Consider the following 15,622-nt stretch of genomic DNA (forward strand, 5'->3'; position numbering starts at 1 on the left):
ATTTCTCCTTTCCTTTTTTTTTTTTCTCAGAACATAAGGAAGTCTTTAAGATCTGTTAATGCCATAACTAGATTTTAGAACATCCTGAACAACGTGGACAGTTTTCAAGATGTCAAGCCATAGGTAGAGGATGATAAATAGCTTACTCCAATGGTACTCAATTTTGCTTTCCCCATAATATAGAAGATGTTCAGTTAATGTATAGCATATTCTCACATTTATGTTTCACTTCTATATATATTCCTTTATCTTGGTGGTAAGATCCCAGTTGGGGAATCTTGGAATCTAAATTAACGTGGTATTTGGGTACAAACACTTTGGAATATTGTTTGACAGTATCTACTAAAGATGAATATACACATATCCTATGAACCAGCAATTCAACTCCTAGAAATTAATACTAACGATGTAGTAGACACTGTGGTGCACTGCTCAGCTTCACCCCCAACACGCAAACACACACACACACATTTTAGGACTTTTAGGACTGGAACACTCACTCTACCAGCTTCTAGGAAAGTTTATGGCTTCTAGGAATGGTGACAGCTCACAGATGTGGCCCCCACTCTCTGCTAAAGAGAGATGTCTCACTCAAAATCATGCTCCCTTCCTTGGGTCAATCCACATCCAATGCCTGGCAAATGAGAGATGTATAAAGGTCTAGGCTTCTTGCCCCTATTTGGCACAACACTGTAGGGCCATTTCAGCTCCAACTTCTCTGTCTGATCCTCCTTCCTCACTCCCCCATAGGTATTGCTCTTGAAGGAAACTTTGATCTTGATGGCAGAAAGGAATAAAGTTCCTGCAAGCGAATCTCTCTCAGAGCTGCTTCCTGGGGAACCCAGCAAGTGACATTACTCAACAGAGTATGTACACAAGATTTTTTAAAAAATGATCATAGAATCACAATTGGTAATAACGGAAACAAAAGTCCATCAAAGTAGAAGGGACAAATGATTTGCAATATATAATGCAATAACATAAATTTCGTTGAACAAACTAGTGCTACATGCAACAACTTGAATGAATCTCACAAACATAATATCACGTGAAAGAAACCAGTATCAAAGGAATATACACTATAAAGTTCCATTTAGATAAAATTTAAAAACAGCTAAAACTAAGCTCTACTGTCAAAATTCAGGCTCAGAGGACCCAGAAGTTCAAGTATTTTGTTCAAGATCTCACAGAGATAAGAGGCAAAGCTAGATTCTGGACCCAAGTCTGCTTAATTTCTGTCCATGTTCCATTCCACTACACCACGCTGTCTCCCCAAATGTTTTAGTGCTTCAAGACATATACAAACCCCAAAGTTGGCTGGGGAATGAGCTGCTGCCACAGACACTGGCCTGAAGAGTTTCATTGGCCCCACATGGAAGCAACCCAAAGAGAAAAACACCAAATGCCTGCCACCAGCAAGGTTTAGTCCTTTGATGACTGTACATGCAGAAGGTGACCATGGAGAGGAACCAGTGAGGGTATCTCGATGAAGAAGAGGAAGAAAAATACACATAGGACAAAGGACACGACGTAACAGTGATTTCTTTAGGTTTGTTTTGTGGCCACCTAGAGGAAAAAATATCTAGAACTCTTGCAAGAGGAACATAACGCTTCTCTTTCCATCGAACCCAAATGTAATTAATGTGCTCACAATCTTGAAAAAACTGTGTGCCAAGTCTCTTTCAAGTTTGCTTTGAGGGACTTCCCTGGTGGTGCAGTGGTTAAGAATCCGCCTGCCAATGCAGGGGACATGGGTTCAAGCCCTGGTCCGGGAAGATCCCACATGCCGTGGAGCAACTAAGCCCATATGCCACAACTACTGAGCCTGTGCTCTAGAGCCCGCGAGCCACAACTACTGAGCCCACGTGCTGCAGCTACTGAAGCCTGCACGCCTAGAGCCCACAGAGCCCACAACAAGAGAAGCCACTGCAATGAGAAGCCCGTGCACCGCAACAAAGAGTAGCCCCTGCTCGCCGCAACTAGAGAAAGCCCACACGCAGCAATGAAGACCCAATGCAGCCAATAAATAAATAAATAAATAAAGGTTCAACTTAAAAAAAAAAAAAAAGTCTTAAAAAAAAAAGTTTGCTTTGAAAACAAGCACCTTTTGGATGCTTGGGTGTTACGTCAAAGGTTCTCTTTTCCTCAGTAGTCTAAGAAAGATATACAATCATGTTTACATCCTGGTAGGAATAATGAAACAAATCCTCTCCAAACTGGAGAGCAAAGGTAAGCTTTCACAGCCATTAATTTATGGTCAGAAGCTCAAGGAAGGAGAAATCATTCACATAGAAGCTTTCTAGGGCAGCACATAATAAAGCCTGGGTCAAAATTAATTTAGCTAAAATGAATGCATAAGATTACGAAATAGAATATGCAACATGGGGCAAAGGTGAGGGTAAGAGAGAGGCTAGAGGGTGTGGGGATATATATTCTCCGGCCAAAACATTCTTGTTGGTTCAAAGCCAAGTTGGCAGAACTGAAAGGAGTGGAGAGGATTTCCCCAGCTCCACCCTTCTCAGCTGATCACTGTCAGGAGGTCATCGGGCTGAAGGCTGAGGCTGGATTTTAAAGGACCGGATACTTCTATAACTATGAGCCACATTTGCAGCTGTACAAGCTAAGATAACAATATGGGTAATTAAATTCCAGGATCCTGAACATGAGTTGATGTGTCCTAGAGTCAGAAAGGAATGCCCCTCCCTTCTCCTTCTACTGAACTTGGGATCCATCCCAACCATAGCATTCAGCAGATACCAGGCTCTAGACTGGTTTTTGGCAGGAGGCCCCAGTGGAGTCTCTGGTACAAAAGCTAAAAATGAAGCTGCTCATGCTGAGGGTCTGCTCCCCTCTCCCTGACTACCACCACCATGTGTCAGAGACAAACAAAACTCACTTTCTAGGGAAGACCAGCATATGAAGGGAAAGAAAGAAAATGAATCTGGGCCACAATTTTCCTGCAAATGGGAGTGAGCCTTGGTAGCCAAAACAAAACAAAACAAAACAAACCATGGTGGATATAAGCTTCTTAGTGTGGATTTTAAAACCTCTAAAAATGTGGCTTCAGGTTGGAAATAGCCTCAACCTATTTTGCCAATACTTTCTCCCATGATACTCCCCATATGCGCCTAAAAACTGAACCATCTCTTATTTTCTAAATATGCTCTTGCATTTTTGTTGTTGTTTTTTTGAGTCCTTCTTCATGCTTTTCATATTACCTGGATTAATCCTCCTTTCCAATCTCTCTCAAAATACTTCACTTTGCTTCAAAACCTCTCTTAAATGCCCTGCCATCATGAATCCTGTGGCAAAGGCTGCTAGTGGTCAACAAAAGTATCTTTTCCTGGACACACAGCTGGACTACACTTCCCAACCTCCCACGAGGTTCACTGTGGCCACATGCTGAGTTCTAGCCAACGGAACTCCAGTGGAGACAATGCACACTCTTTTCAAATCTGGTTATTAAAATTTCCCATCCTCCATGTTCTTTCTCCTTCTGCCAGTCTAATGTGGACAAGCCCAGCAATCCTAGAAGCCACATGTTGAAGATGGTGGACCTACAAGTTGGAAGGATCTGGATCTCTGAATCACCATTTGGAGCAGAATTAGTCACCAATCAGGAACACTTGTTTTTAACTTCTAAAGACTGAGAAATAACCTCTTGCCATGTTTGAGCCATTGTACACTTTGGGATTAGTTCTGTAGCACCAGCTCCATTATCGTAACAAATACAATTCTTTTTTCATTGCCGTTATCAATCCAAAGTAACTCTTCCTGTCCTAGGCTTCCTCTCTTGATAGGGGGTTTTTATGTTCACATTGTCATTGTACAGTTGTTACCTTCTTAACACTCTCCCTCCACACACAGATACTACCACTACAACCACCAGTGTGTTAGTTCTTTGAGGGCAGGGGCTGCATCTTATATACCTTTATAGCTCTTCAATGTCTAGGATAACATAAAACCTTGTCAGACTTGCCCTCAATAAATTCTGTATGATTTCAGTTGATTAATATCTATTATTTAAGGAGTATTGTTGAATAGCAAGGGGAAAAGTATCTCTATTTTATGGTCTTTTCTCATTGTAGGTTCCTTATATTATATTAAGAAATAATTAAGTAATTTCTGCATGTTTTATTTAAATTAGTCATTTTGAGCAAAGAGAATTTCTCCAGGTATTAATTGGTGGGGCTATCAGGATAAGACAAAGGCATTTCTTGAAAATAAAGATTTTACAGAATTAGGGCAGAAATATATGAGAGTCAAAAGTCTGAGAAGCAGAAGGACACATTATTTCTATTTTACCAGTCTGGTGGTCGCCTTACCCTCATGTGCTCAAACAAGATAACAGATACAAAAGCATCCTGAAAGATCCCTAAAAGCTCACTACATGTAGAGGTGCTAGCACACCCACCTTTGCACCCCCCGCATCCAGCGCCATGCATGCCCACGGTAGGTATTAAAATATCTATTAACTTAATTATACAGTACTACATCATTGTATGTGACAATATTCTACTGGAATACCAATGTTTACTAATGACTCTCTTTTACCTTGCGAGAGAACAGCCAAATAAAAAATGACTAATTATATCAAGTACATGAGGCAGCATCAGCTACTCTTGGAATTCTACTTTAAGAAAGTTCCAATAGATTTTAAAAGGACAAGATCCAGGTCCCTCTTCCTTCAATTTATCTTCAAACATCCACTTTCTTAAGAGCTGAGCACACCTCTTGGTTCTATTTTCTACATACTGAACTCTCAGTCCCTTTTTAAAAAGCCTCCATCTACATAGATTAGGAGATATCTGCATCACATATATCCAACAAAAGACTTATGCGTAGCTTATATGTAAAAACTCCTACAAATCAATAAAAAAGGCAGATAACCTTTAAAACATGGGCAAAAATCTTGATTAGGCACTTTACGAAAGAGGATATTCACAACCCACAAAATGAAAAGACAACCTATGGAATGGGAAAAAATATTTGCAAACCCTATATCCAATAAGGGGTTAATATCCAAAATATATAAGGAATGTTTACAACTCAATAGCAAGAAAACAAACAATCTAATTTTTTTTAAATGGGCAAAGGGTCTAAATAGGAAAATAAATTTTTCTGAAGAAGACACACAAATGACCAAGAGATACATGAAAAGATGCTCAACATCACCAATCATCAGAGAAGTGCAAATCAAAACCACAATGAGCTATCACCTCACACCTATTATTGGGTTTTTAGCCAACCTGACAGAATGGCTATTATCAAAAAGATAAGAGATAAGAGAGCCAGTGTGGATGTGGAGAAAAGGGAACACTTGTGCACTGTTGGTGGGAATGTACACTGGTACAGTCACTATGGAAAATAACATGGAGGTCCTCTCCTCAAAAAATTAAAAAAGAACTATCATATGATCCAGTAATCACACTTCTAGATATTTATCCAAAGGAAATGAAAACAGGATCTCGAAAGGATATCTGTACTCCTATGTTCATTGCATCACTATACACAATAGCCAAGATACAGAAACAACTTACGTGTCCAATGACAGATAAATGGATAAAGAAGATGTGGTATATACATACAATGAATATTACTCAGCCATAAAAAAAAGAAGGAAATTCTGCTATTTGCAACAACATGAATGAAACTGGAGGGCATTCTGCTAAGTGAAATAAGCCAGACAGAGAAAACCAAATACTGTTAAGGTATCACTTAAATGTGGAGTCTAAAAAAAAAATAAAGCTGAACTCATAGAAATGAAGAGTAGATTGGTGGTTGCCAGGGACTGGGGTGGGGAGGTGGAATGGGGAGATGGTGGTCAAAGGGTACAAATTTCCATTTATAAGAAAAACAAGTTCTAAAGATGTCTGTATGTGTATAACTGAGTCACTCTGCTGTACAGCAGAGATTGGCACAGCATTGTAAATCAACTATTCTTCAATAAAAAATTAAAAGATAAATAAGTTCTGAAGATCTAATGTACAGCACAGTGACTATAGTCATTAACATGTACTGTGTACTTGAAATTTGCTGAAAGCAGAATTCGCACTAAAAAAACTATGTGAGGTGATGAACGAGTTAATTAACTTGATTGTGATAATCATTTCACAATGTCTATCAGTATTAAATCATCACGTTGTATATTTTAAATATATTATAGTTTTATCTGTCAATTATATCTCAATAAAACTGGAAAAAAATAACCAAAAAAGCTAGTCATTGGTGACAGAAGTCAGGATAGAGGTTATCTCTGGGGAGGAGGGGGAGGTAGTGATTGGAATGGGGATCGAGGGAGCTTCAGGAATGCTGTTCTGTTTCTTTTTTTTTTTTTTTTTAACATCTTTATTGGAGTATAATTGCTTTACAATGGTGTGTTAGTTTCTGCTTTATAACAAAGTGAATCAGCTATACATATACATATGTTCCCATATCTCTTCCCTCTTGCATCTCCCTCCCTCCCACCCTCACTCTCCCACCCCTCTAGGTGGTCACAAAGCACCGAGCTGATCTCCCTGTGCTATGCGGCTGCTTCCCACCAGCGATCTATTTTACATTCAGTAGTGTGTATATGTCGATGTTACTACTCTCACTTCGCCCCAGCTTCGCCCTCCCACCCCATGTCCTCAAGTCCATTCTCTATATCTACCTCTTTATTCCTGTCCTGCAGCTAGGTTCATCAGTACCATTTTTTTTTTTTTTTTAGATTCCATATATATGCATTAGCATATGGTATTTGTTTTTCTCTTTCTGACTTACTTCACTCTGTAGGACAGACTCTAGGTCCATCCACCTCACTACAAATAACTCAATTTTGTTTCTTTTTATGGCTGAATAATATTCCATTGTATATATGTGCCACATCTTCTTTATCCATTCATCTGTCAATGGACATTTAGGTTGGTTCTATGTCCTGGCTGTTGTCAATAGTTCTGCAATGAACATTGTGGTACATGACTCTTTTTGAATTATGGTTTTCTCAGGGTATATGCCCAGTAGTGGGATTGCTGGGTCATATGGTAGTTCTATTTTTAGTTTTTTAAGGAAACTCCATACTGTTTTCCATAGTGGTTGTATAAATTTACATTCCCACCAACAGTGCAGGAGGGTTCCCTTTTCACCACACCCTTTCCAGCATTTATCGTTTCTAGATTTTTTGATAATGGCCATTCTGACCAGCATGAGATGATACTTCATTGTAGTTTTGATTTGCATTTCTCTAATAATTAGTGATGTTGAGCATCTTTTCATGTGCCTCTTGGCCATCTATGTCTTCCTTGGTGAAATGTCTATTTAGGTCTTCCACCCATTTTTTAACTGGATTGTTTCTTTTTTTGATATCGAGCTCCATAAGCTGTTTTATTTAAAAGAAAAACCCCCTGTAGTATTTATGACTGAGTACATGTTTAAATGAGCCTTATTTACATCATCCCAAGAAATAAACTACTGAAGATGGAGTTTAATAGCATTCTGGACATGCTGGTTAATGTCTGGTAGACATGGAACAAAACTGCCTGCAAGTTTGTCCGCTGGTATTTTCACATGGATGAGTTCACTTCCAGATCCCTTCTTTGATATCTGGCACTGCTGGCTGGAGTTGCTCTGAGGAAAAAGGCTTATGTGAGTTTGCACTTTAAAAGCATTTCTAAGGCAGCCTACTCAGCTCACCAATAAGAATTAAGCAGAGTTCAACTAGGCCTTGCTTTCTAATACCAATCTCAAAGTTCACTCTTTCCTCATCCTTTGAATGGAGCAACTCACACTTTCAGGTAAAATAAATATAAAACATGAGGCTGTCACAAAAAGATGACCACAAAAGTTTTTCAACCATATATATAAATATTAATATATGTCAACTTTAGCAGCGAGCTGCTTGTTCCTGGGGCCTGTAGTATCTCAGCCTGGTCTAAACCTCAAAACTCACATACTAAATAACACCTCCCTTGCCTGTCTTATCAGGGAAGTCATAAGGATCAAATGAAATGGTATAGAAAGAAAAGAAAGTGCTCTAACAACTGTGAAATGTCCTACAGTATTACAACACTATTACTGTTCTGGGTATTGGAACTTTCACTTAATCCAAAGGGAAATGGACATATTTAAAGAATATTTATTTTTTAAAAAAAAAGCAAAATATAACTGTATGTTTCATGCTCCCTAAAAAATTCTAGATTTGGGGCAATAGTAAAACAAAGGTGGACCCCAAACCCAGGGGCTTCTGCTGCTTTATCCAAAAGCTTCTGTACTTTCATTTTAGGTAAGTGTTACAGAGGAAAATAGGATCCTTCCCAATTAGATTTTAAGTTTTGTTAGGAAACATAAGGCAGGCATATTTCTGAGGATGTTCACTTAAAAGAAAAAATTTGGCTTTGGACTTGGACCAAAGATCCAAGAGAAAAATACGTAAAATTGAAAGAATCACAGGTTCACTCTCTTAAGCTAGCAAATAATCGGGAACCCTATGTCTGGGAATCAACAAGTGTCTATGTTTACCATCTTGATGCTTGAGAACTTTGATGTAAATTGTTCCTGGTTCTAATTATTTTCAAAGAAGAAAAACTGTTGAGGGGCTAGGGCTGGCAAATATTAAGCCCTGAGTGTTCCAGTTAAGCTGAGAGATAAAGAGAAGACTGACTGTCAGCTGTCCTTCAGATTCCCGTGAGATTGCTCCCTGAAGAGCAAAAAGTGAAGCATCTTCTTGTCTTTTTGTTTTGCTTTGAATTTTAAAGTATGTTGACACCTTACTGAAGCTTTTTTAAAAGCCTATATAATACCCTTGGAAGATTTAGAATCAATTCCTTTACAACTATAGACAAAAAGTAGTAAATACTAACTGATGTGAGAGCTCTAACCCAGGAGATAAAACATCTCACTAAACAAAGCTTCTCTTTCTTAAAACCTTCTGTGTTTCCTCTTCTGGATTCAATCAGCATCTTTTCCTGGATGGTATTAAAAAACCTTATTGCTCCTATGTCATAAAACAGGAGAAATGGGACATCTGGGCATGGAACATTAAATAAATATACAGCGGCTGTAAAATGATACTCGTTTTAAAGGAAAAACAAAACCCAGAGAAAAGAAGTATTTGTGTAATGCTGCATCACCATTCTATGGGTATACCATGAGCAGAGGTAAACATTAAAATATCATGTCATTATCAGCTTTCTCAGAGATCTGTGGCTTCATGTATGACCCAGTTCGCTGTTTCCTGGGATGTCAGGTCAAGTCATCAGGCAGCCATCCCTAAATGGGCTCTGAGAAAATGAGTATTTATCACGGGACACAGAAGCACCCACCCCAACTGAAAAGCATCACATATTCAAGGCCGCACTTACCCTTCCAGGATGTCCATCCTTACTCAGGATTGGGTTTAATTTTGCTGATAAGTATAAAGAAAGCTCATGTCACATTAATTTATCTTTTTGAAACGTTTTGATTTAATAAGACATAGTTATGTGGAAAGAGAAGAACTTATTGGAGAAGTTGGTGTCCTTTTGTGGGAAATGACGTTTACAGCACAAGGTAAAGCTGAGCGGACAGGAAAGGCAGGCAGACGTGCACTGCCGTGGAATCAAGTCCAAACGCCTCTGCGTGGACGAGAGGATGGACCCTGAATTCTGACTGCCTGAGTCCCCACCCAGCTCCACCCGTTCTTGGCTGAGTGACCTTGGCCAAGTTACTTAAACTCAATAAGCCCAGCTCTTTCACCTGTGAAATGTAATAACAGTGAATCTTCCTTATTCAGGGAGGACTAAATGAGGTGATCCTTGGGAAGCCCCAAACATTCAGAGAAGTGCACGGACAGCAGCAATAGCTGTTAGCATTGTTACCTCTCCAGCTGCTGCTTCCTGCATTTCCCTCTCTCCTCCTGCCGGAGCACACTGCTATTTTGGTAGAGCCTCCTTAAATCACCATGCAGCTTCAGATCCTGGCACACATAGTTCACATAGATGGGGCTACTCTTCATATCAGTTAGGGTCCCAACAGGAATAGATGACACACTCAAACTGAGTAATGTGAGGAGCGTTTAACACAGGTGCTGGGCTTTCCCGGTGGCGCAGTGGTTAAGAGTCCACATGCCAATGCAGGGGACACAGGTTCGATCCCTGGTTCAGGAAGATCCCACACGCCGCGGAGCAACTAAGCCCATGCGCCACAACTACTGAGCCTGCGCTCTAGAGCCCGTGATCCACAACTACTGAAACCCGTACACCTAGAGCCCGTGCTCCACAATAAGAGAAGCCACCTCAATTAGAAGCCTGCACACCGCAACCAAGAGTAGCCCCCGCTCGCCGCAACTAGAGAAAGCCCGCGCACAGCAACAAAGACCCAACTTAGCCAAAAATAAATAAATAAATAAAATTTAAAAACCAAAACAACAAAACACAGGTGCTATTTAGGCAGGTGTGGGCAGTGGAGAAGGGGAGCACAATGGACAGTACAGTACCCCAGGGCAAGTAACATCAGGGCGAGCATTACCCCACCCCCAGACTCATTCCTGGAACCAGAGACAGAGCTGGGTGGAGAGCGCTGCCTGGCAGGAGCCACGACCTTCAGAGGAGACATGTTGCCAGCCCACAGAAACCCATCAAGGAGAGAAACCAACTCCTGACCCCATTCTCCTCCAGCTGTCTGATATCTGTAGTGCTCCCAATTGTCCAAACCCAACTGAAATCAGGAGGGAGGATGAGCCGTTGATACAGTCCACAGAGGTCAGCCTGCGGGACAGAGTGTAGGGAGAGAGAGGAGAGGCATCTGGGGGCAAATGGAAGATACCCAGCACGCTCGTCATCCAGCCCCCTACACTCAGGCTATTTCGACTATCCAGGTCAATGCGTCCAGTCCCTTCTTTGTGCTGCCACAGGAAACCCTACCAATTACACACTCAGCACAGGTTATTGCATTAGATGTTGGGACAGCTGACTGCCTCTAATCTGTGAGCCCCCGGAGGGCAAGGGCTCTGACTGGCACAGAGCAAGTACTTAATGACATTTGTTAATTCCGTGCAAACATTGTGGAACGCAGACTATCGGAACACAGACTTCTCCTACATGGGTACCAACGTCATTTAGATTCCAGAACTAAGTCCTTCAAATACCAGAGGGAGCAAGTACATGAGACCATTGAAAGCTCAGGATAAAATTAAGTTACGGTGGACGAACTTCCACGTGGAATTATGTACAAAGAGTTGGCTGAAAAGATCGATAACCTTACTTCTAAGTAAGTGTATGTTAGTTTACGAAGTCCACTGCTGTAAGTTTATTGTGAAAAGGTAGGAGATTATGGTAAAACTGGTCTCTCTTTACCTTTGCAGGATTTCTCAGAACTAAATGCTCATTTCACTGTAAAACTTTAAAGAGAGGGGAGGGTGCATATTTCTCATGTTTATAAGTAGCACCTCGTGGGGCTGACGTTTCATGCAGCACATGCTGGAAAACACTGGTTAAGATAAACCAAGAAATATATCCCTTATATGACTATAGCAGGGATGCGCTTCAAAGGACTTTACTCCCACGGAACACTTTTGAAGAGCAAGGGAGAAGGAACATGTCAAATAGTCTGGAGTCACATCAAGGATTCTCAGGAGGATGCCTTTCCAAAGAGGCTTGAGAGACGAGTTAACTGGAAGGGCATCCCCGGGAAGCGGATACCCTCCTCCAGGTCCTGGACTGCAGGAAGTTCTGGGCTCAACAGAGAGAGGCAGCCCAGGGGCAGGGCCAGTGAGGGTGATTGACAGCAGGGCTCTTCGCTATCTAAATCTGATCCTGGGGTTCAGTCCCTAGGGAGGCAGTAGGGGAAGAGGAAGGAGATGGGGAAAGCAGCTGTTTGCATTCAGGGCGACCCATGCAGTGGGATAGACTCTCTCTCAGAGGGCCTAGTGGTCTCTGGAGGATGGGGACCAAAATAGGTTGGTGAGAACACACAGTTCCTGAAATTAGTTGAAGAAGTAGAGTCTCCGTGGGGAATCAGAATGCCTCTCAACTGTTCTTTCCCCCTTTACAGAGACTGAGGCACAGAAATGTTTCTCTGTGTGGATCCATTCCATGTTTTCAGCCGATTGCTGGGCCTAATTGGGGACACACAGAGGAGGGACAGGGTCAGCAGAGGACACGATGGCTTCTGGGCATTGAGAACCACTGCAAGGGCACAGTCTCCTGTGAGAGGAACAATTCTCTTCAGGTCAAGACACCACCTCCTACAGGGAAGGGATGATACAGATGAGTGGCGAGGTAGGAGCACTGCCTTTTCCATCGGCCCAGGCTGCAGCCCAAGCAGTGCCCTGGTGCTAAAGGTACTACATCATCTTTGAGACCCAATAATTTCCAGCTTTCAAAAAAGTGTGGTAGCACACTGCTTTTCTTAGAAGAGAGCACTTTAATGCCACCTGTGAAAACACTGTCATAATAAATATTTAAATGTAAGTGTCCTCAGTGTGAACATTGCCCCCTTGGAATGCGGGGCCCTTACGCAATGCACAACCTGTGCAACTGGATGCAGAAGCTCTCCATCAGTTTCACCTGCATGTAGCCAGAGCAGAAGCTATAGCTCTCAAGTCCCTTAAACACATTCCTGGTGTAGCAAGGGGTGGATCACACCCTCCCCAATGGTCCTATGACTAAGGGTGGACCCTAAAGCCTTTTGCAGTCTTTGGACTGTTGAAGACACAGCTTTAAACAGCACATTTTCTTTTTCTCCAACCGTATGCCCTACCCAATAGCATTCAGAAGTGGTGAACTCTGTGAGTGTGCATGTGTGGGTGAGGCCTCAACCCATATCATACCAACCATATTAAAATACATCTACATCTCACATAAAAACTGACTTCTTGCTTTAAAAGAATCTTGAAAGGATTTTTATAATTTTGGTTTTGAAATGAGGCTACAAGTCACTCAATTAACTATTGACAAGATTTCTCATCTGTCATGCACACTTGGGGATCCTTTCAAAATGAGAAAATACATACTACAAATTATTTTCAAGTGTTGACTACCTGGATACTAAATTTAATAATAAAGTGACAAAATGTTACATTTTTACATTAAACTAAGCAGTTACTCATGTCGATGTTGCAGCTTTCTTCATTTTGGAGTTAATACAGTTGACCCTTGGACAATACAGGGGTTAGGGCCACCTACCACCTGTGCAGCTGAAAATCCGCATATAACTTTACAGTCGGGCCTCTGTATCCATGGTTCTGCACCTGCAGATTCAACCCATCTCAGATCATGTATTACTGTAGTAGGTATTTAGTGAAAGAAATCTGTATATAAGTGGACCCATTTAGTTGAAACCCGTGTTGCTCAAGGATCAACTGTAATTGTTTTCAGGTCTCTACTTTTAAGGCTATGAATATCAAAGGCCCTAGGCAAGAAGCTGAGGATGCCAATGAGGGATAAAATGACCCAAGTGCATGTGGGCATGTGAGTGTATGTGTGTGCTTGTGTGTGTGTGGACATGTGGGGGGGGTGGGCATGTGTATGGTGTGTATGAGTGTGTGTGTGTGTGTGTGTGTGTGTGTGTGTGTGTGTTGGGGGCAAGGGAAAGTGGTGTAACTCTTGTCAGAATCTTAGGTAGTTTCTTGCACAGTAAGGTTTCAGGGAGACTGCTTCATCTTCTCCTTCACTTTATCCCCACCACATTGTGCATATACTATATTTATTTTCAGCAGGTCCTACAAATTTATTTCTGAACATTCCATCCCAGAATTCTCTCAGCCAGCTCCCACTTTCTCTGCCAATATCCAGTGCAGTTAATAATGCCCATCTGGAAAGCCAGATATGGATGCATGCAACCCCAGCACACTAACTTGGCACTAGGCTACTGACGGAGTTTCTTGGAAAAATCTCAAGGCAATGCTCCAAAGGTCAGAAAAAAAATACGGTCATTCACTTGTAACAGACTTTCTAGCTGGATGAAATATGACAGTTGGGGTTTTTTCCCCTCGTGAAACCAAATGTGCATATTCAACTCAAATAAAAGTAGCAAAATGACTTCCTGTGATGTAAACTTTTATAAACTTAGAGTAAGATGACATCTATGGGGTACCCAGATAGTGTTTTTAAAGGCCTCACCTGGCACACAGCTTGGACGAGTTTCCCTCTTCTTTTGTCTAGCTGGTGGTGCTTTATCACTCAGTTTCACAGAAGCCAGTGCTTCCCACACTTTCTTGATAATAACAATCATCTGGGGTACTTATTAAAGATACAGATTGCTAGACCCCTCCACAAGAATATCTTGAATTAGTAGGTCTTGGTGTCTATACTTATAACAAGTGGTGTTTTTTATTTCTAGAAGATTCTTATTCTAGGAGGGTTTATAAAAAGCTGTGAGTGAAGACAAACTATACGCAAATGATGGTGATCAATTAAGCAATGCAACCATATATATATGTATATATATAGACTTTGGGCAAGATAAAAACCTTTATTTACAAACATTCTATTACTTTAAAGATATATACAGAGTAAAGAATTTGGATTAAATATGACAAATATATATATGATATATATACATATATACATGTGTGTATTCAAAATGCTAATAACCAAATTTTGATGTACATATTGCACAATGTTTAAGAAGTCCTCAGAGGATATTATTTGATTGGGAGTCCAGACTCAGATTGGCATTGAACATCAGGGTTAGCCTAGGTGTGAGTCTGTCTCAAGAGAATACGGAAGATGGCAATCAAACGCTGGCAGGCTGAGGTTCAGCTCTCGCCACACCGTGGCACTTTCCGCAAACGTGAGCAGGACAACCAGCCCCCTAGCCTGTAAGTACCGCACTGTCTTTGAAATCTGACAAGCCTGGGTTCAAAGTGCAGCTCTTACACTTTTCATCCTGTGACCCTCATAGGCCACTTGTCCTCTTTTATTTGCAGTTCACATCCAAGAAACTGGAATAATAACAATACCTGCTACTGAGAGGGGTGGGTTTACTTCCCCACTCACTTCTCCAGTAGTGCTCTAGCAGCGGTCCCCAACCTTTTTGGCACCAGGGACCGGTTTTTTGGAAGACAATTTTTCCATGGACCAGGGGTGGGGTGATGGTCTTGGGGTGATTCAAGCTCATTATGTTTACTGTGCACTTTATTTCTATTATTATAGAAATGCCTCAGATCATCAGGCATTAGACCCCGGAGGTTGGGGACCCCTGCTCTAGGGAGACTGGGCAGCAGAGTGGAACAAGCTTGGGCTTCTTGGGCGGACCAACCTGGGTTAAAATCCTGATTCCATCTTTCACTAACTTTTGTTGGTAAGTCGCTGCATTTCTGTGAGTCTCAGTGTCCTCAAAGGAAGAGATGGGGGTGGTCGTGACACAGTAAACATACCAGAAAAGCAGCACAATTTAACAGGCAGAAATCCTCACCCTCCTTGGGGTAAGTGGGTCTTTTGAAGGTTTCAAAGAAAAGTGACTCATCCATTGGCGATAGCCTGCAAGGAAACAGGGGTTGCCAGAGGGGTTTGAACCTGAGAGATGGCTGTGTGGGATCGGGACCTGCCACCACCCCACTTCCCTCCACTGTGGACTGGCACAGAGTGTTTCCTGGGAAGGTGCTGCATGGGAACTAAAAGGGCTATGACCTTGGGGGCCCCAGGGCACTCACAGCCAAGCTTGG

At 41.6% G+C, this 15,622-nt stretch overlaps 1 protein-coding gene and 1 long non-coding RNA gene across 2 annotated transcripts in view; both read right to left on the bottom strand.

The window, feature by feature from the left end:
• PGM5 (phosphoglucomutase 5) overlaps positions 1-15,622 on the bottom strand; it is a 187,201-nt gene that overhangs the window by 72,141 nt on the left and 99,438 nt on the right. The gene's annotated exons all lie outside the window — the stretch shown is intronic.
• Positions 2-15,622, bottom strand: part of LOC309665031 — a 61,239-nt gene continuing 45,618 nt past the window's right edge. The window contains exon 2 of the long non-coding RNA XR_014266173.1: positions 2-13,204. This is a non-coding gene — a long non-coding RNA (uncharacterized lncRNA). The remainder of the gene's footprint in view (positions 13,205-15,622) is intronic.

Source organism: Balaenoptera physalus (assembly GCF_965194825.1).
Source record: "Balaenoptera physalus genome assembly, chromosome: 7".
Taxonomy (NCBI): Eukaryota; Metazoa; Chordata; class Mammalia; order Artiodactyla; family Balaenopteridae; genus Balaenoptera; species Balaenoptera physalus.